At 37.9% G+C, this 20,967-nt stretch overlaps 1 long non-coding RNA gene across 8 annotated transcripts in view; it reads right to left on the bottom strand.

The window, feature by feature from the left end:
• LOC122189617 overlaps positions 1-10,040 on the bottom strand; it is a 69,803-nt gene extending 59,763 nt beyond the window's left edge. For 6 of the 8 annotated variants that reach the window (XR_006181890.1, XR_006181887.1, XR_006181888.1 and 3 more), the window contains exons 1-3: positions 5,448-5,503; positions 3,996-4,056; positions 3,567-3,808 (exon numbers count right to left, since the gene is read on the bottom strand). This is a non-coding gene — a long non-coding RNA (uncharacterized LOC122189617). Of the gene's footprint in view, positions 1-3,566; positions 3,809-3,995; positions 4,057-5,447; positions 5,504-6,594; positions 6,732-9,930 lie in introns of those variants that run through there. The other 2 variants (XR_006181886.1, XR_006181885.1) reach the window with 2 other exon arrangements.
• Between the last annotated feature and the right edge of the window lie 10,927 nt (positions 10,041-20,967).

The following is a 20,967-nucleotide window of genomic DNA, read 5'->3' as shown; positions in this document are numbered from 1 at the left end:
AAATACCTCCTTGCCCTTCCAGAGAATGTCCTGAATTCATAGTCTAGGCACATTCTTGAATTAACACATTCATTCTGATTAGAAAGCCCTTCCTGGAGATCGAAAGCATTCTAACGTAATTTCAAGAAACAACATTTTCACAATATTTCATGAAGTATGTATCATAAATTGCATTCACTGTATGCATAGTTTTTGAATTACATAGTACTTTGCTCCTTCTGAGACATGGTGCATTAGTAACGCATATGACAGAGTACTTTCTCAAAACCACCTTCCTGCTCTCTTTAATCTGTTCAAGAAGTTCATGACATTGTGTTGACCAAAACTGACACTATAACATTCAGAAAATATATATATATATCACGTAGGAAATACAACTTTCTTTGAGCCCTGAATAAATACATCTTTCTGTTACTCTGTTTTCATTGCCTTCCTGTTGGGAGAGGATGTTTTTCCTTTCATATGTAAGGAAATCATATTAGATAAGTTTTCAGCACAAAACTGAGATCTGCTTCCTTACCCTCCGAGAATTTCCTCTGAGTAATTACCCAACTAGTGGTCACTGAGCTGTAATTACTCCAGATGAAACCAACTGTCATCACTCCTTGCAGTGCAAACACACGCTCCAAAAACCATTCCCATTAGTCATATCTCCAGCACAACTTGCACTTTTTTTTTGCCGAAAACAGGTATTTATTTGACATAGTGCTGAGATGATATGCTGTATCACTGATTGTACATCTTTGGTACTGTATTGAATTAAACTAATGCAGCCAGGTTTTCAACCTAATTACCTCTGCTCAGCTGATGGAGAGTTGTATCCTGTGCAATTGCCTGAGCAATTGTCAATACTGCTTTATGGTAATCCACTTAAACTGAAAGAATCTTAGTGAAACAGGAACAGGCTGAGCTTTTGAACTTTTCTAACATTTCGTATACTTTTAAAGGAACATTAAGTGATTCTGAATTGCTGAAGGAACATTTGATTACTACGGAAGTCATCCTACAAATATCCCAGAAGAAAGCAGTAAGAGTTCCCATAATCTTTAGAATAGCACTTGTATCACACTGCCTGTCTAGGCTATCACATAGATGCACTCTAGCATGACTTAGGTCTTAGCAACATATGCCAAAATATTTAAATTCTTCAAGCTGTTCCAGATCTATGTTGAGGACTTCCTCCTCTGTAGGAACAGATAATGCATCTCTATACTCTACAAACAGCACATATAGTTGGGATAAAATAAGGAATATAGTCATGGAGAGCCATGCAATGTTCACCAGGAAAACAAGTACATACAAAACATTTAATCAATATACAGTTGAAGAACTAAAACTCACAAAATGAGCAGAAGACAGTAAGTATTGGTAGTCTTCAGTCACGAGTAGCACCAGCTTTAAGGAAAGAAAGGTCTTGGCAAAACCCCACAGATTTTTTTTCTGTTATCCTCTGTTTTTCAGGGACATATAAACTCCATTAGCCTTTCAAAACTCTTGGCAACGAGCAGCCAGTTCATACAATGGAGGTCAGTAGCCAGTGGACATCCACAGCCATGCGTGGGAAATGGTTCTTGTTAGCATGTTTGTAAATGAGCTGACTGTGAAGAACTGCACAGTTTACAAAACTGAATGCCTAGGTAGGTCACAGTGGCAGATAGCTGTCAGTACAGATAAACGTGAAGTGATAAGCACTAAAGTAGTCCTAATGCCACATCTTTAATGATTGGCTCTGAGCTCAGCATTAATACTAGAAATAAAATCATTCAATGAGTTCATCAGCTTATTGTTCAGTAGCAGTCAAAAAGAACAAAAAATGTGAATAAAATGTTAGGAATTAGTAGGAAAATGTACAGCAGAATAGACAAGATAATTATACCACTATGTGAATCCACAGTTTGCCCACATCACAAAAGCTATGCAGTTTTAATTCTGTATCTGAAATACATTAGAAATAGAAAATATTCCAAGAAAGGCACAGAGGATAAACTGAAATGGAAAACATCTGTACAAAGAGCAATTGAGCAAGCTGTGATTTCTCAGCTTGAAAAAATATTTTTGGTGTGATAATGATCATTAAAAATCATGATTGGCATCGAGATGTTGAAGAGGAAGTAACTGTGAGCTGCATTTCCTGCTACAAGAACTGTGGGTCTTCAACTGAAGCTTGTGATAGACAGGTACATAACATAACAGCAGAGGAAATTATCCTCCCAATAATTACATCAGGTAACCAACTTGCTGAACAATTTATGAAGGGGTACTATGAGATTATAGAGCATTTGTATGATCTCTCATTCAGCAAGAATGAGCAATTATGTGATTTTTGGTCAGGACAGTTGTGTTAATCTGCATGTCCAGTCCTGCTTTTCAGGTTATGATTATGGACTTGGAAGGTTAGTTAAAACCTGGAAGAAGAAAATTCAAAGCAATAGCAAAATGTGTAATAGGAAATAATACTGCAGATAAATCCTTTACAGTCATTATTTTCTTTTCACTTAATACCATGAGTGTTTTCTGAAAAGGCAAGAGTCACACTCAGCTTTCATAGGTGCCAAGATGATCAACAAGGGTGAAAATTCAAGTAAGCCACTGATGTAATGTTCCAGGTGTTTGTAAGTGGTGAAGTAAGAAGCTTGCAGTCATGGGGAATTGGTACAACCCACAGCCACACTTTGCACTGTGAATCAGGGAATAAACTCTATTTTACTTCTTAGCATAAGTTGGACAGATTCTTAGTGGATATAAATTCAAACCAATTTATGTTAGATGTCTAAAGTTTCAAAATCAAATTAAAAGAAATCAAATTACAAAAGGAAAAACAATCACAAAATAAGGATAAAAGAGACAATTATCCCTCTGTCTCTCCTGACAACTACATATGCCTGCTCCAGCCAGAATGTTCCAATCCAGTGATGCAGTTGTCATCTAGATAGTTACCCATTTTACCATCTTATATTCATCTCATATCATTTATCCATAAAAGTAAAAGATAATAATAAATTCATTTCTATTCCATATTCAAGTAGTAGGACCTGATCTAAAGCCTCTTGAAGTTAGTGCAGACTTTCACTGACTATAGTTGACACTGGAACAGGCTGAGAATTTAAATCTGTAGTCTGCTAACCAACTAAGTAGATGTCTATTCTACGTTGAACTGAAGTTGAACATAGATATGACATCAGTGAAGCTATACAGGACTGCAAGCAGACTGGTCTTCATTCTGTTTGTTGCTCTTGACTTCAGTAATTCACTGCATGAGGTAACACATCAAAATTACACTTGATAATGATTTCGGTATCAGTGGAGGCATGAAACAGAAGATTAAATAGAAATAAAACTTTGCAAGTTTCTAATAATAATACTGTAGAAATGGGAAAGGTAGCTTTGCACTATTTATGCTGTGTGCAGGGTTTCAGAAATCGAAGTCAATCACTCTTTCAAGACAGCATGAAATCAAACTATATCTAAAAATGGTGCATTTATTAGGATTTCAAGAGAAAGTATTCTTGTTGTTGTATCTCTGAAATGAGACAGACTGTGCAAGAGAGACAAAAAATTACTCTTACCTCCAGAGTTTCATTGGCATAATCTGTTCGGAACACCTACAGAATATGATACTGAATTGCAGGAAGGTGGAATCGGTCATTTTTACCAGGAAATGTCCGGTTCATCTTGAAGTATGTCATTGTCATATACATGCCCGTGCATATGGTGGAAAACAAGTTACCCCACTGTTCTTTTGAGATGTTTCTTCTTGCATATAAAATTACTAATTGCAGTCTTCGTCATAGCATAGAGTCATACTCTACTGTGGTCAGTGAGGAAGACAAGGAAAAGTAAAATAGAAAGCCAAAAAAAAAAAAAAAAGAAATTACCTAAGTATTTCTGACATTTGAGTAATTTCTTGAACAGAAGAAAACTACAACCTGCTGACAAATTTCCATTCACATTTTCTCCCATTGCCATAGAGCAAGTCTCAAACTCATAGTACTTACCAATAAGTTACACCAAATTATTCTTAGCTTCTGGCAAAATATTCCTCTTGACCAGATCCATCTATGAGAAATGACACAACACTCATGACACAACTGTTACCATAACAGGTAAAGCATCCTCCATTTGAAGAGGCATAAACTGAGTTATGTTACTAACTAAGGTTAGTAACTAAAACTAAGGTTAGCTTGATTCAGGGGGAGGCAAGAGAAATCAAGAAGTGAGGGTACAGAGGTCAAATCTGACCTTCTGCTAAATGGTTCAGGTTGCCTAGTTGAACCTTTAATGCATCCAAAGACATTCTGCATCTGCAGAAGCAGCTTCTTCTCACTATTTGAAACTATTTATGTACAATATGTTCATTTCCCCTACCTCCCAAAGGAACTTCTGGGAGCGTCACTGGACACAGAAAGCTGAAGGCAAAGCGTCATGGGTATATGCATATACAGCACTGTAAACTTTCACATCTACATCACAAATATTAATTTCATCAATTTCATCACAGTCATAGTTTAAACAAAAGCTTGCCACTAGTGCTTCATTCATGGGTTTAACCAGGCCTATCACTTCCAGAGGTCATCACTGAATGTAATACCAGCACACTGATCACTATGGGGTTAGAAGAATTTTTCTCACTTCAGCACTTCCATGCACTCAGCCATGTGATGCTGTCACACTTATGAAGCATAATTCTATTTATATGTTCAAGTACCTGTCATAGCAGCCTCAGCATCAAATAGCTGCTCTGTTGCTGTGAGCAGATTGCTGCTAGGGGGAAATATTACAGAGCCCTTGTAATTAGAAATGGCTACATCTCATACTAAGCACTATTGCCACTTACTGTGGGAGTAAATTCAGAGAAGTTTTTCATGTCTAAAAAACTGCCCCTACAGAAATGTGTGTTTTTAGCACAAGGTGATGCCACCAAGGAATCACCTTGCTACATGTGCTCCAGCCACTTGTTTTAGAGAAGCTTTAGGAATTGATGTGCATCTCATACAAACAGCTACATTATAGTTTTACCCTGGGAGTTTGATCTAATCTAACAACTCCAACAAGGCACCAGAATCACCTTTTAGTTTACCTGCAAGACATATAGCATCTACTATATACTATATATATACATACACACTATAAGCCAAGTGAAATACAAGACCACTAAATTACATGAATTAATCTAGAAAATGAGCACCTTATATCTAATTTACACACATAAACCTTACATATTAATAGGACAATTGTTGGTACCTCAAAAAAAAAAAACAAAAAAAAAAAAAAAACAAAAAAAAAAAAAAAAAAACAACCTTCATCTTATCCACTAGTTTTTTCTTACTGAGCAGAATACTTTGAGGTTAGGCATTCTTCCTACATGCTTCTTACAGTTAGTTTTACAGCTAGAAAGGTTACCGTGGTGAAAATGGGAAAAAAGAAACAAACAGGGAAAGAATACTCACCTACATCTAAAGATCTAAAGGTTTGCAGAAAATACCCCACAAAGGAGGGATCTCCAGAAACAGACCCTTCCCTCCCTGGAGTCAGCCCTTAAATGGGTTCTAGGAGAGGTGCAGCCAGGCTCCACCCCTTCTGGTCACACAGCTGAATTGCTTTCACCTGTGCTCCATGGCTGACTCAGTGCTTGCCTCAGGTGATCAATCAGAGGCTCAGGCCCTGACTCAACAGTTGCTATACAATGCTTCAGATCAGGGACAATTTTATTGATTTTTCTCTTGTTTATTGCTTTCTGTAACATGGTGACTTTTCAAAAGAATATAGTTTCATTCCTGTCAATGATATTTTATTGAGAAATACTACCTGCCACAATCTTATAATTAGCCTTTTTCAGCAGAACAGTATTCACAACACTTATTCTTTTTAATGGAAATGATTTGCCATTTTAGTGTAAGAGATGCAGTCAGATTTGACCTTGGCTCAGAAGGTCAAAGTTGTCCTGTCTCATGGATAGCCTAGAATTGCAATAAGAATAAAATGGTCTCTTTATAGCCAAAGGTGCTAACAAGATTAAGACCAGACCTCTGAAGTTACAGTTTCATCTACTGTAAAAATTCCAGCACTTCCCTTGACAGAGGGAAGGATTTCCCCAGTTGCTTAGGCAGGACAGCCCCATGAGAAGAAATATGAACATGACAGACTCCAATAGTCATTCTACATAGGCTCCTCTTACTCATAGGCAAGCTGGTGGGAAATCAGGCAAGAGTTCAGCTCTTCTAGAATTTCGTCACTATTTTATTGCTGCAGTCATGCTTCCAGGGAACATTTCAATTTTGGTTATTAAATGGAGAAACATTCAAAAGGACTTTTTAAACCATCTTTAAGTCCTGATGTCTATTCTAACTAAATCCTTGCCAAAGCAATTCTTGTGGAAAAGCACCACTAATAATTTAGACTAGTATGCTGTGATCCCAGGAAATTAAGGATATACAGAAAATGGATCGACTTTTCTCACCAAAGGACACATATGTGCCCCAAATCTCCCCTCTGCTCCTTACAGATCTTGCCATTTATTCTTCACCTGTGTCTACAGCAACAGAAGTTATATTTTCCAGAACTGACTGTGTCATGTGCAGTGCTACCAAAACTAACCTGCTTGTGGAGGTGCCTGGAACTATTTTTGGTGCGTGCACAAAATAACATATGACAGCTTGTGGAGTCTGGATATGCTGTACATGTCTTCAGCACTTCTAGTTCAGTTGAAAAGAGTAAAATCAGCAGCCAGAGATCTGGTAGAAGAAAAGTATGCAATTAATCAAAGTTACAAGATGACAGTTTAAATATATTTGAGTTTTAGATAGCCATTAACCCATATCCAAAATTTTATTTGGAGTTCACCCCTGAGAATGGATCACTATTTGGATGGACTGTGGGAGCCTGGTCACCAAGGATATATGCCAACCAAAGGGTCTATACTGTTAACATTTACCTGCCGAAGGGTCAGTGTTCAAGGATTTTGCTTATCTTTGGAGAAGTAATTAAATACAGACAGGTCTTCATTCATCAGGATATGATGGAGACTTTGGGGCAAATGGAGATTTTAGAATATGTTATTCACGAATGAGGCCACAAGTACTCTTAACACCAACAAGGACCACAAGTATACTTGGCCTGATTGCCATGGTGGCCAAAGTAGTACAGAGATGCCTCTCATCAGAGACAGTGATTGTTCTTTTTTGTTCTGTGATAGTACTTTTTGACAGAATAACTTTGAAGAGAATGTAACAAATATCTGGATCCGTTAAATGAGGTGTAAGGATGGAACGGTGTTTTTCTGTTCCAAATCATTAGGTAACTCCCACCCATAACATCTGTCATGACTTAAGCACATTCTAGCACCCTTGGATGAGACAGCAGCATCTTACAGTGACAGAGATAAAATATAAATGGATACTGAAGGCAAAGAGATCATTCTGTACCCATTAATGCCAGGAGATCATCTACCAATGATGTAACACAGCTTTATGCTGGCTAGAGTCCAGGCTTTGCTACAGTTAGCATATTAGCATCAATTACGTGAGCCTGCAGCTAACCTCTAGGTAGATTCTCTGTAATTTATCTCAGGAGAAAGAATTGTGATCTTGTCTGTCTTGTGCCTGATGTAGCTTGATTCAGAGTGAGTTTCACACAGAATATTCCTTACCTTGTTTGATACATTGCCTACTTCTAACAGGCTTGGAGTCAAGACCCTCCTTCACATCTCAGGGAATACTTGACAGTTCTCTTGTGTGCACAGATGACTGTTACTTGCTTGCACGTGTCAAAAATTTCCTGACAAGGTCTCACAGTTTTACAAGATGCACAGCATAGAATGGTCTGACCGCAGCCATTCAGTTTGGGAAAAAGCAGGACCACACCAGGCAAACATTGCAAAGCTGGGAGAAAGGTTTCAAGTTGAAGCACAGGGTTGTTACTTAGACTTGAATAGTCTTCTGTTTTACTGTCAACTTTGTCAGCCTGAGCTGCACAGGTCTCTTTTTCTCTGTGTTTTCATTTGGGGGGTGGTACAATAAGAATAAACACACAGATTTTTGTGAGGCATTTAGACACTGCAGTGAAAGAAGCCATTGAAATAACTGGCCAAAACTGTCAGTTCATTGCTTAATGCCAATATATTAACCTTCCTCCAGCAGGGTAGAGACCTAAAGGGCATTTCAACACATTCCTTCTCTCCCCTCAGAATACTCAAGACGTAGTTGAAGCAAGTGAGGAACAAAAGGCTCAAGACTGCAATGAAACTGAGCATAGCTTAAGCTAAAAGGGAAAAGGTTATGAAAGATTACATGAAAACCTTGTAGCCCTCCTATACTTTCAGTTTAGCAGAGCAAACCATGACCAATCCTTGTGTTGACCCTGAAATAGAGAGTTTAGGAGGACAGTGACAGCTCTAGGATTTTCAATCTTACATCCAGCAAGATAAAGAATATTAAATTCATGAAAATGTGGGACAAAAGGAAGAACAGATATTGATTTTATTTAAAGTAAGATGTATGATCAAACACATATCACCACAACAATCTCTCACAGATGAAATCAGAGGAAAGAAGAGGTATCCCAGCTATGCAGTATTCATAACAGTTAACTCTCTGTGGATAATCCATATTACTCTTTTTTCACAGAGCTATGATCTAATACTTAATTTTTCCAACACATTGTGTATTCAGTATGAATTTTTTAATTATCTAGCATAAGAATAAAATTGTTTTGTAGCTTTAGGATGACAAACTCAAACTGCTGCAGGGTGATAATGAAAAATTGAGAGAAAAAAGGAGATTTCAGTGATGTACAGCCCTTATGTGTTGTTTTGTTACAAGAGATATATCTTCAGCTTCCTACACATTTTTTTTTTATGCATAAGATCTATGGGATGCTCAGCTTGGCACTCTACAGCATGCCATCACCACCAAACAAATGACAGAAAATTGGCAGCAGGTTATGGATTTGCTTTCTGAAACTGAATGGAAAATACTGTTCCATACAGACCTCCTGTCCTTTCTTACTTCACCCACTGCTGCCATACCTTCAGCTCTCAAGCTGAAGAAAGTCTTAGACCTTTATAAGTTCAGTGTAGTTTGTGAATGTACTATAAAAACTAGCCTTCTCTAAAGTGTCAGCTGGGAACCACACAACCTTCAGTCCCCTCCCTGATAACACTTCACTGAACATTTTATTTTTTATAGAGGGAAAAGATGAACGAGAAGTACTTCATAAGGAATTTCAAGAAGAATGAGTGGGATGTGATCACTCCATCTCTGTTTTCATTACAATTTTATATAAAAACTAAGTAGTCCATTGCACACAGTGCTCTAAATGAGTCTATGCCCCAAGCAGTTCACCCCATAGAAAATGGAGAATTGCAGTTAATAGTGTTCTCAGCTGACCAACTTTGTGCCATAACTAATGCTTTCAGCATAACTCTAGTCATGCACTATAATACACTGAAACATTCCACAGGCTATTAACAACAAATTTGCAAAAGTAGTTTGTGAAAAGCCTTGAATTGTGCACCTTATTGTTTTAACTATTAAAGTTGACTTGTGTTTTTCCAGTGTTGTATCCTCCTGTCCTTTCATCCCCAGGGTTAACCTTGTCAGCATACAAGCTGGAGGCATCTGAATGACCATCTGATCCAGGGCATAGCCTGGATCCCACTAAAACCAAGGACACTGAGCATGTAGTCCCTTTGTACCTAGGAGCTGCAAGGAGTCCCACAGAGCTAGGGTTCTCATGCCACTCTTAAAGACCTGAGGCTGGACTGATTTCCCCGTGGTTCAAGCATATAAATATACAGCACGACCACAGATTTAAGCACTGATACTGATAGCATATGCTATCTTGTAACATTTGCTGGACTGTATATGTACAGTCTCAGAGAGTGGCTCTAGACACAATCCAAGCCAAACAAGTAATCTTATCCACATCATTTACCTGCCAAAGGCCTCCTGTTTGAAGGAGTTTTGGTGATATTTCTCAGTAGAGAACTTGGTCCTCTCTTCTGCTGTGATCTCTGTGGTACTGTGGATATCTACCTCCCTGTCTGCAATTTCAAGACAGAGTTGGTAATACAACTTCATTTCCGTGAGACCTTTTTCTGCTGCAAGGGCATGTGTGATTGTGACATTACCAAATACAAGTAACTCAGACTAAAGTTCATCCGCCCAAAATAAATCACAGAATCAGAAAATGGCTGAAGCTAAAAAGAACCTCTGGAATCCAACCCCCTTGTTCAGTCAGGGACATCCAGAGTTGGTTGGACACAGTTCAGGGCTGTGTCCAGATGGCTTTGGAAGATCTCCAAGAGGGATGACTCCACAAGATCTCTGGGCAACCTGTGGCAGTGCTTGGCCAGCGTCAGTGTAAAAATGTGTTTCCTGATGTTCGGACAGAACTCCTGTTTGGTTTATGCCCTTTGCCTCTTGTCCTGTCACTGGCAGCCAATGGAAGGAGCCTGTAACCACTTCTTTACTTCCCCATACCTTCACCACTTATTTATGCATGTGGATAACATTCCCCCCCTGAACCATCTCTTCTCCTTTTCCATGTTCTTTGTCTCAGAGTCTCCTAATACATTCAACATCAAAGCCACATTTTCCCTTGTCTTCTTTTTGCCAGCTGTGTATTTATAGATGCTCTTCCTGTTTTCTTTGACATCCTTTACTAAATTCAACTCCAGTACCTGGAATGTACAGGTGATCCAGTCTTTGGGTTGTCAAAATCAGGAACAAGAGGCACTATAGACTAGATAGAACCATGTTGAGGGGTACTGCATGATCAAAAGCTTTGCTGATTCTCCTCGAAGCATGTTTTAGAAACATAAATATATGCTTCACACACACTGGACTTTAACTTGGATAAAATCTCCTTAAGGTGAAGTGTTTTGGAAATAAGCTCTAATAGAAATACCATGTCAAATATAAACCAAATTCAGCGATGTCTTCCTAGGTTTTATCCAATCTCAGTGACCGGATTTAGATGCAAGCATTTATGTGTCTGCACTGTTATCTCTCACAAGATGTTCTTGGCAGGAAGGCATGTAACTTCCAGCATAGCTAAATAGGAAAGGAAGCACCACAAAGCCTGAAAACTCTGAGCAAAATCTAACCCTAAAATCAAAGAATGCTCAAAAAAATCAACACAGCAAATATAACTCACAGACATGTGCAAGGAGAAGCTTGAGGAAGGACAGATGTGAGGATGGCATTTTTAGGTAAGTGCAGAGGTGCCGGTTTTATCGCAGCCAGGTACTCTATGATTACAGAATAACACTTCAGCAGGGTGCTTAAGTATAAGATTTTCTATAGTCTTACAATAAGTGGCTTTAGATTAGTTTCAACAAAATAAATATGCACCACTGACTTTTATTTAGCTTTACTTAATAGACTCCTGCAATACGCTTTTAAAAACGAACTTCTATTTGATGACTGTTACTTTCTCATGCTCTCCTTCTTAATCTCTTTCCTCCTAGATCTTTAATTGTGTAGAATAATCATTGTGATGTATTTCACTTTCATATAATTTCCCTGTTTGGCAATAATACCCCCAATTAAGTACAATTCTCATTAACCAATTTACTCATTTATAATCAAGGTCAGTGGCTTTAACCGTTCTAATGGTGTGACTTGCTAATAATGTTTTAATGAGGATTATCCTTATACAGCTCTCACAATGTTCTCTTTTTCTCTAAAATGAGAAAAGGCTTATTAATGCAAAATAACCTTCTACCTCCTCACTGAGTGTTTTGTTGGAATGGAAAGAAAATACTGAAAAGTACTGTAGATTTTTAACCTCCATGGCCTACCATCTAGAATATCATTGACTTATAGTAGGTGGAGTACATGTTGCACTTGTCTATAAATCAGTTCTGACTTCAGTGCTCTTTCTTACTCATTATGATTAGACACCAAGAGTCTTCTTCATATTTTCAGTTGTGTTAGAGTATAGGCATGCTCATCAGTTTCATTGAATGCAGCAAAGAAAATATTGTTAATTGACTTAGGAAAAGATCAAAATTAAAAACATAAAAATGAAAAATGAAAATCAAAATGAAAAGATTTAGTCAAGTCTCCATCACTTTAAACTGAAAGCTCAAATCTAGGAGAACCTTCATCTGTAGAAATATCTAAAGAAACACAATGAAAGTACAAAAATTAAACATATGTTCTGCTAGCAGTAAAACCTGAAAATTTAACATTTAGATTAGGCAGCTAATCAGCCAGGTTAATTAATGACCACCCAAAAGAACTTTACACAGTTATATTAAACACAGAAGTTTACATATATTCAGGCTCAGAAAAGAAGTTGCAAAAAATAGCTTGCATTTAAGATAAAAGGGAACAGAAGCATAAATCAATATATGATCAGACTGCCTCTGGGAATATAGAGCTTGGAGGAAGAAGCACTTGGTAAAAGGTATCTCTATAATGCAACTGAACTTAGAAAGAACTGAATGCATCCCTTAATTTGCAGCTTTACCAAAACAAAGAGCACCCACAGAATATTCTGACAGACTCTGGGGAATAGATATGTGCTCACCATTACTTGTGCAAAGTACATTTTGTCATGTTGCCTTCTGTACAAATGGAGACTCACTGAATTTTGATGATGACTGTATTTTGAAACCAAATTATAAACTCTTTCAGCCCTCCATCTTCAAGTATGTTCTTTGGATGTTCCTGTATACCCTCTTTCAGAATCTTGCCTTTGATAATCAATTAGGATTTTAAAGCATAATTAAGTGAAGAAAATAATTGGATTTTTTTTTTTTTTTTCATTTTAAGCACTGGAGAACTTGGCACTTGTGATAAGCACCACTGATGAGATGAGGGTAAATTTATATTCAAGAGTCTAATATTATTAACCAGCATCTGCAGATTTTAGTTTGCCATGTACTCTTTCTTCTTATATTTTGCTCTTAATGGGTAGAAATTAGAAAAGTAAAAAGAGCAATGTCATGACAATGATTATCTTTCAGATAAACCATAGCAGCTACATCTAGGATGAGGCCAAATGTATCCATTTAGAGATACACTATACTGAAAAAATGATAAATATCACTCTGTTTCTCAGTATTTTGAAGATAAAAGATCACAGCAAGTTCATCCTACACATCTGACCACAACCTAATCTGTGCTTCTGATCAAAAGTCAGAAGTAGCCTTAGGTTTAATCTGTGCAAGAGAGTTCTCTAACATAAAAATAAATAATGTAGAAATGTAATTTTCCATTATTCCCTGGAGAGTTTTGTTGATATCAGTAGATAGATATGGACAAATACCTAGCTGCTCTGAACTAATCAGACATTTTCCTGTTGACTTCATTGGAGGCACTATTTAACCTAAGGCACCATGAGGAGTAAATTTTATTCTTTCTATAGGAATCCACTGTCTTTACTGAAAGGCAGCAGAAATGCTTTATATAGCAATTCTAAGGCAGCTTTTGCATGTGATTGGAACTCACTGAACAAATTTTGATGTATTCTGAGGTCATATGAGAAGATAGTTATACAAATTTGAAGAATAGTTTCAAAAACACTGGGGTACCTTTATTCTCTTCCTTGGTCTTTGAAACAATTTAAAACATCTGAATTTAATTAGGAGCTTGCCTTTGACTGCATACAAGATAACTGTAAATTGCTGGCATGACAGTTCAATTGCATCACTTATTTTTTTCCACTGAAAGAATTTAAAGCCAAACTTAATTAAGCTGCTGACGCTGTGAGCAGGCATACAGGAAACCATTTAAAATATGGGCCTTGTGTGTGACTTGGCTCTTCATAGTGATCCAATTTTGAGCTCCTAAGTTATCATTGTTTCAAAACTTATCTTACAGGTTTTAGTATTTCCTGTGTCAGGTGTTTGTCATATTTAGCACAGATCTGAGCCTTCCTTTATTGTGACAGACATAAATTTTCACATAGCCTTTGGTTGGCTCTTGATTACAACATATTTCTTCCTAGTCGAAAGTTCTTGGGGTATATATCGTTCAGACAGACAATTTCATTTTTTCTTTTCATTGTGAAAAGGAATCTGGAGCTAGAATGGAAGAGTTGGGGATGAAGCCAAGCAGCACTTGGCCCAGATTTTTTTGCATTTAGCTCACTTCTGAAGACACTCATTGTTTGCTTCTTGTTCGTAAGTACTGGCCTAACTATGACATAAGCAGAGATATGAAAGGCCACAGAGAAAAGCAGACAGAAAAAAAGTACTGCTTAAGCTTGGAAATTAATATATTAAGCTCACAAAATGTTGGTGAAAGCATGGACAAAACATGGCAGTCATCAAACAGAGCACTGTTATGGCAGAAACCTTAACTTTCTCAACTCCAAATCTTCCTATAAAACACTATGTAACTTCAGTTCACCAGTAGACTTGGTCAGTGTTGAGAAATGAAACCAACAGTTGATTTTTTCACACCTTTTAGCCAATATCTTGGCTGTATTACACTTCAGTGATTTTCAAAACACTTCTTTGAAAGCCAAAATACAAATTGTTCTTCTAACTGATGTGGTGATATCTATTCATTCAATTAGGGGTGCAGAGTGGATTTGCAAATTTGATTATACACTAAAGAACACTGAACTAATTAGTAAGAACCAGTACATCTGGCAGAAAAGGCCAGAAGTTTCAAAATGTCTCTTACTGTCACGTTTTTTCCTTAGCTGGAAAATTAAAAATGCATTCTGTTCAAAGCACGTGAGCAGCATATGTTTAAAGGAAAACATTTGTTTACACAGTCCAAACTGTTCTGATTCAAAAAACAGCTATCATGAAAAATTGATTACTTCTTGATACACCATAATCAGAGACTACATGGATCCCCATCATTTCATTGTAAATAATTATTTCATACTTCAGTTTTTGCTCATTTAGCATGAATCTGGATGTAGTACCTGAATACTTTCATCTATTTCTTCTGCAGGACACTGACAGAGACAAGAACTTTCTCCATCCTTCCTCATTTTCATTAAAGAAAACACTCCTTAGCCCAAGCCTGTACTAAACATTGGCACTTGAGATCCATCTTCATCTATTGAGATCTCTCTTCTGATCTCCTGGTCCAGTTATTACTTCTTCAAGCTTGTGATGGAAAACTGGCAAACCCAAACAGAAGCTAGGAGGCTATAATTCAGAGTTCTCTAGAAAAAGTAAAAATCTGAGTAAGCAGTCTAAGAAATTGTACACAAAATAAAGATTAAAAGAAGGATCCCACCTGGTGACATACCATGGATGCTCAGTGTCTGTCAGGATCTAGTTCTGTGTTTTTGCTTATGAAAGCATTTGACAGATAAGCCCAGGAATCTCTTCTCCTGAATCAGCAATAAAGTAAAAGTAATTGAACATCCTGCAAGCAGAGGTCTGGCATGTTCTTTTATTTCACTGGTTCGATAGCCTGATGTTATTAAAATTTCTTCCAGCCTCCTTGCTATAGGCAATGCCTTGTTTGATCACTTATGAAAGATGAAGCAAGCCGTTAGCTTACAGAGTTTCCTTCTGATCAGTATTACAAAATAGTTTGATTCTACCTGTATGAGACAGAATAAGTAAGACTTTCTTTGGCATCCTTCTCATTTTTCTGTTTGATTTCCCCATATTTTTATTCAAGAATGTCATAGATTAGGAACATCCTGTGATTCCATTTCACACTTCCTTAGCAAGAGTATTTATAACTTACCTCTGGTAGCAATCTGCCTATGTGAAGGTAAGCATCTTGGGATCACACCTTGTTTTCCTCCTGTTGTAGGACAGTGTTTTGGCTAACTACATTATGTATTTTCCAGTACTGCAGCTTTTTCAACCTTTGCTTTTAAAGATAGAAGGCTTAAACATCAAGAAGAATGTCTGCTTTTACAATTCATTCCTTGGGAAAAAACAAAAGCATAAGAATTTGGCTTGAGATGCAAGTGCTTCCAGCTCTCTTGGATATTTTCAAGATACATCAGTGCATTTTCTTTCCGTATTTCGTTTTTATGCTCCATATCATTAACCTCATATTTTTGCACATCTCTTTAAAGAGTTGGTGTTGAACGTTTTCCTAGTACTGGATGTCAAGATGTTCAGTATATATTCCACAGCTGAAACAAAATCATACCTAGACTCAGCTAACATGTAAAGACCAATACATACTTGAGGAAAAATACTTAAGTGGTGGGATCTTAATATCTATTTTTTGAGATTATTATAAGTACCCTAACTGACGGCATGGAGTTGGGCCACTACAAGAAGTAAAATTTACCACTGTGTTAGAATCTAGACTGAACTCACATCAGACATTTTCATTACATTTTGTTATACTCCACAAACACAGAACTGTGTGATTCCTGCTATTTCCCATAAAATCCTGTGAGAACCCACCATGGAACCGAGAATGGTCTCAATAAACAAGGTTCTATGCAAAGAATAACCAACTCATTTGCAGAAAAAAAGGCTTCAGTAGGCATAGCAATGTGACAGAGTTCACATACATTTTTGCTCTTAACCATATTATCCCTAGCTTTCTAAAGTGGAGTCCCTTTTTTCTGTTTTTGACTCAGATGATGTATGATTTGCTTTCTATGACCAATTAATCAATTCTGGATGCAACCAGAATCAAGCAATTTAAAACCAATATAAATGGATGAGATAGCACAAATATGCATAAATGTCTATCTATAGCTGATTTTTGCCTATTCTGTAATATAGATGATAACACAGAGATAGCTCTGTATGCCTCAAAGGGACACATCCTTCATCCTTCCTCTCTTCCTGCTTAGTCTGTGACTAGAAAACTGTCAAAGACTCACTGTACCAGAGAATACCCTGTAATTATGAGCCTTAGAACTGTTTTCCTCTTCTTTATATTATTTCATAAATTCATCCTTCCCCAGTTCTCCTCTACTGCATTTGTTTTCTATGTCTTCATATTCTTTCCTCTTCTCCTTATTCCTTTTTGAATTACCTGTCAATGTAAAATTGTAACATCATGGTAAACATTTCCTATGCCTTCAATGACATCTCATAATTGCTGACAAAAAGGAGAAGCAAGCCATGTGAAATTATGTATGCATAAAATTGTCATAATGTCGTATACAATGCTGAGATCAGTAATGAGGAAACTGGATCTTAGTTAAGATATCTAGACAGCAAATATATATCAGAAAGAAGAGGCAGAATGGAAAAAAATCAAACAAAATAGAGGCTAAGGAAATCTAGATGAATTATAACCACAAAGCTATGTTAGAATCAGATGGAAAAACTCAGTCTCCTTCAGATGGTACAAATAAAACAGTAAACAACTACCAATAAGTGACATTTTTTTGCATCCAACTGATGACATTCAATCATTATTCTGCAGGAAAAGTCAAGATAAGAGAAGCCCAAACAGATACCATCTTTCTCACTGTAATCACTGCCACCTGAAAACACTGACTTCTACAAACCACAGCATCCCTTCCAAAAACAAGGGACCATGCTTTGGATTTCATGGGTCATACAAGCTTATGAGCTTGCTGATCCATCAACAACGAACTGACTTATTTTTATGCTTATGCTTCTCAGCCCATGCTATTTAACTTAGGCAACAGACCAAATATTTCAGAGCTTTCTGCTTACCTAGCAGAGGAGAAGATGCCTGATTTTGCCAACCATTTTGAGGAATGCAGCAAAAGGAAGATTTTCTGACAAAAAGTTGGAGATGTTTCACAGTTTGTTTACTTCTAGAGCAATGCCTACATCTCCTGCCTCCATTGGTATCTTTTAGCAACATATCGTTGTTCACAGTTTAGTTAGAAACATTATGAAATCACAGGTGTAATATTGTTCATTACAGAGCTTATGGCTGAATGGGCAATACTGCAGTCCTTCTCAGCTACAAAATGTGGCTTCACAAGGCCAGATATGCAAAGGTGTTGGCAGATCAGTAAAGGTTGTTTTCCCTTTCAAGGAAGGGTGAGAGTGGCAAGATGCAAGAGGGTGAACTGTTCCAAGTGAATTTCAAAGTTCAGAAGACACAAGGAAGAGACAGATCTGAAATCCAATATGCCTTTTTCTAATACAGGAGCTGTCATGTGAATCTACATCAGTGGTCTGTGTGCCTATAAGGCACCGGTCCCAGATTTCCATAGTTCATTTCATACTACCTTTTGAAATGGCTCACAGACAGCAGAGAGTCTCATAGAATCATATCATCATAGAATGGCTTGGGTTGGAAGGGACCTCAAAGATCATCTAGTTTCAACTCCCTGCTGTAGGCTGATTGCCACCCCAGATCAAGCTGTGCAGGGGCTCATCCAATCTGGCCTTAAACACCTCCAGGTATGAGGTATCCACAGCTTATCTGGGCAGAGGCTTCATAGGCAAATTACATACTTTCACAGGCAGGTATGTGTCCTAGCTGATTTATTTTTATAGTAATTTGGTCCTGTGTGGAGTTGGACTTGATGATTCTTATGGGTCCTTTCCAACTCAGGATATTTTATGATTCTATGGCTCTAAGAAAATACTGGTTTAATCCTAAACACAGCTTGCATCTCCTTTCTTTCTGCTCTGACTCTGATCTTAGTAAATTAAGGTAGTAGCTTTTTAGTTCTTCACTTACAAAACACAAACCAGTTCTTGTGCAGTATTTCTTTTTTCGTATTAACCTTTAAGGTACTAGGGCAGAAGAAAGCCTGTGATCTGAATGAGATGGCCACAGTCCTAAGGTTGTCTCGATACACAGATGGACTGATGGGTCAAAAACATGTTTGTCGATTAAGCTAAGGAATAAATAGAATAAATATTCCTTGTGCCTAGCTAATGCTAAGTTTTCAGGATGAGTAAATGACTGAGTCTCACAACTCTGTCTGCAATGTGCATCTCATCAGCTTTCCATGTTACAGAATGCTGCTTCTTAGGTGCCTAAGATATTTAGATGACTTTCAAACATACACTTTCTTGCTGCAGTACTTTCCATACTTAGTGCCTATTCTCAGAAACATCCCATTAACATTCTCTTTGCTGTAAGTGCCCCCAGTGACTTGACATTTGGGAATAAGCAGCTTACGTAGCCTAAGATGTCAGTTAATTTTAGCAATGGCAAGGCTACTGATGGCAGTCCTCTCCACCCAGAAATATGGGTGGCATGCACATAAATCCAAATGTTAGGGGTTTGAAAAGGCCGAAAGCTTCTCCTCCTGTTTCAGGGAAGTTAAAAAGAAGTTATTTCAATATGAAAAAGAAGGCATCTGCATATATTTGCTATGTGAGTTCACTGGCATGTATCTCTTCCAGCTTTATTAGTATCTTTGTCAAATACTCTGATCTGGCATATTTTACTGCTTCATGTCCTTTGTCTTCAAATACTAAGTCCAGAGTGCACTGCCAAGGCAAAAATAACCTACTGCACATTTCATAGCAGTGCTTTCAATGCAGCCTGGATTATGTCAAGCAGCATTTCACCTGAGGGAGACAAGAAGGAAAAAGTAACTCCTTGTATTCCTCATCCCCCTTGAGTGTTGAGCTGATTGGTGCTATCTTGTGATGGATGCTGTGAGGAAATGCTTGTGGGCATCATTCCTACATAGCATGAGAGTTCTAGAGAAAGTGCTTTCAGTGAAGCTCTGGTCCCAGGGAGAGATATACCCCCATACATCTCTGCCCCTAAAATCTAAACTGAGGAGGATAAATCGTAAGGAGTCATCATGAGGCCTGCAGCATGCACTACCTCACTCCCATATTCATGGAAGAACAGGTGCAATACACACTGCTGGAAGATGCCACTGCACAGAAGGGAAAAGGAAAGAGAAAGCTTTTACCTCGTCCTTGTTTCGTCTGTGCTTGAAGTTCTGCAGAAAAGATGGATGTCACTGAGTCCTGGGACTGAAGGAACTCATTTTTATGGGTTGTCATCTTGAGGTTTCCTAACTTTGCTTTACAAAAAGATGGAAATTTTGGCTGACATTCTTCTCAGGGTTGAGACAGGTGTAAGTCCATCTCTGACATGTGGGGCTCCCACTGCAACCACCATCAGAGTCTTAGCAATGAGCTTCACAGGTTTCCTCCCTTATTGTCTTCCAGACCCCCTCCCCTCCCCTCCCCTCTCAGTTCTTGGATGAGGTGGATAATTATTCCAATAGAAGATCTTCAGATGGAGAAGTCTAACAAAATAAAACTCTTCCTGCCTAGAAGTGACATTTCTGTTATTCTGAGTCTGTCTGGAAAACCTGGCAGGAGGTCACACCCGTATCATTCCTTGGTGCATTCCTGTATTCCCTGACCCTGTCCCCAGATAAGTATTCCCAGGCTATTCAGTCCTTCTTAGCACACTCCAAAATGAGAGTAGTACCCTTCTCCATTCTTACTAGCATAAACCTTGCTTCAATGCCTAAATTAGAAGTTGGGCCTGGAAAGAAGAACCACTTAGACACATCTTGTTGCCGTTGTTTGTGATGCTGAGTTCAGAAACCATTTGAGAAGATGATGAGTACACACTGGAGTATTTTCCTATATCCTGCAACATGGAGAAATGTGCAAAGCTAGACATGTGGGGAGAAAATAGGATAAGCTTATCCTTGCAAAGTCAGTACAGGTATTTTGCTAGTCTATGCCTGCATTTTTAGACTGGGCCACTACCAACAGCCTTACTGGTGCATTGGCTGAAAAAGGGAAACTTCTCTCAAAGTTTCAGGATTCAGTGGAAACCAGTGACTCTCAGTGAGCCCAGGTATGCCAGCACTAGAAAAAGAAAAGGCTGACAGAACACTTTGTACTGTTGGAAGCAGAGAGGAGCAAAATGCCAGTTTTGTAGAGTTCAGGACATAGTAAGCAGTTAGTATTTTTTTGTAGGTCTCCTTTAAGATCACCCATTGTAGAGCAGAACTCTCATTAAAGTAGGACACAAAAAAAGTAAGCTCTGGACAGAGTGATAACTTTAAAAGTAGATTTTGCAGCTTTTGTTAAATTTCCCTGCTTTCTTAAGCTGTCTGTATTGCTGATAACAAGGAACTGCATGG

Source organism: Lagopus leucura, unplaced genomic scaffold (assembly GCF_019238085.1).
Source record: "Lagopus leucura isolate 7727_CA_CO unplaced genomic scaffold, USGS_WTPT01 Super-Scaffold_100157, whole genome shotgun sequence".
In the NCBI taxonomy this organism is placed as follows: Eukaryota; Metazoa; Chordata; class Aves; order Galliformes; family Phasianidae; genus Lagopus; species Lagopus leucura.
This window is presented reverse-complemented; position numbering and strand designations above follow the sequence as displayed.